This window comes from Amphimedon queenslandica, unplaced genomic scaffold (genome assembly GCF_000090795.2).
Source record: "Amphimedon queenslandica unplaced genomic scaffold, v1.1 AMPQUscaffold_13055, whole genome shotgun sequence".
NCBI lineage: Eukaryota > Metazoa > Porifera > Demospongiae > Haplosclerida > Niphatidae > Amphimedon > Amphimedon queenslandica.
In genome coordinates this window covers 23,370-24,841 of record NW_003546709.1, presented here as the reverse complement: position 1 = coordinate 24,841, position 1,472 = coordinate 23,370, and the positions used below count along the sequence as shown (strand labels likewise).

The 1,472-nt window shown below is 30.6% G+C and overlaps 1 long non-coding RNA gene across 1 annotated transcript; it reads right to left on the bottom strand.

Annotated features, from left to right (window-relative positions):
- Positions 1-6: 6 nt before the first annotated feature.
- Positions 7-470, bottom strand: LOC109585489 (uncharacterized). Its single transcript, XR_002186510.1, has 3 exons — positions 253-470; positions 143-199; positions 7-94 (listed from the first exon to the last, which is right to left on the bottom strand). It is a non-coding gene; the product is annotated as an uncharacterized LOC109585489 (long non-coding RNA).
- Between the last annotated feature and the right edge of the window lie 1,002 nt (positions 471-1,472).

Below are 1,472 nucleotides of genomic sequence, written 5' to 3'. Positions count from 1 at the left end.
TCAATTTTAAATTTAGGAATGCAAAACTCAATTCCAAGTGGTTTATATTTTGTGGCTATTGAAGTCAGTGAAGACATGATCCTCCCATGATCATCTATAACATATACAGTACAAATAGTCTATTATAACATCATTAATATACCTTTATTAAAAGTTTTCCTGACATTTCGATCTTGAGGGTTGCTGATACTATAGTTCACTATAAGAAATAAACAGCCATAATAGATGTAATGTGTAGTCTATAGCATATACCTGAGGTCATTTTTGGTTTAGCTGAGACTGGGCCTATAGTATATAGACTAGATGTGTTAGCAGTTTAGGTATAATATAGCTACAGGAAGTGTGTGAGGGAGGGAGAGATACTATTACTGGAGGGAGGAAATAAAATATTATACTATGTACACAGTTCCCAGGATTATATGGCAAATGCCTTTTTATGATTTCTCACTACTAATATAGTTTATATAATGTAATATAGTGTTTATAAGGTCATACCATAAGTACATGCATACATGTAGGCCTAACAGTCTATAATAATGTTTTCTACTTTTGTGTACTTGTATAATACCAAGAGTAAAAGAGTATTGATAATACTACAGTGTTTTTAATATGACACTTTATAGAGTAGTGATTGTGGTATTGAGCAGGTGTTTGGTGTTTGGTAGAGTACTATAATCAAATTTATAAACCACCTATAACAGCTGCTCTCATATAAAACATTCCATTATTTGTTAAACAAGCTGTGCTGATTTTCATCCTAGTTTTCTGTCTCTCATTTCTGGTTTCGCAGAGTTATATTTATTTTTCTTACTCATGATTTTTGACAATAAAGTACGTTGCTACATGTGAGGAGTAAATAGGTCATAATACATAAGAGATAACTAAAATTATATATTAGTCACACACTGTAAAATATCATTAATAGGAATAGGTTGACAATTAAGGCTTTTCTGTAAATTGAAATATAGTATACACTGTATGAGTATGATGTGTGTGGTATATAGGACCTCATGAAATAGTTACTGGAACACACCACTAGCAGTGACTTGAAATACATCAATCATTGAATATCAGTGTATGTGGAATGTACCCAGTACATGTGCAATGTTTATTAGTACAAGCACTTTAATAATAATATCACACCTAATGAGACAAAGTAATAAATCATTATCATATAATATATGCTGATTCACAAACTGATACTATTATACAGGAAGTGTAAGGGCTGTTGTTGTTACTAAGAATTATATACTATCATAAAAATGTCATTATAATTATTACAATGAGTATATTATTGGATGTAGCTATCAATGAAAACTGTCAATAGCATTTAACTTACAGTCACACTAAGTTATTATAAACTAATAATGAAAATATTGTTTTGTTCAGTATTTTGTAAACGTGTTCTGGTTTCCTATTCAGTTCATCTTCAGACCAGACATACTTAGCAGCTGCATAAGTAGAGAAATCCT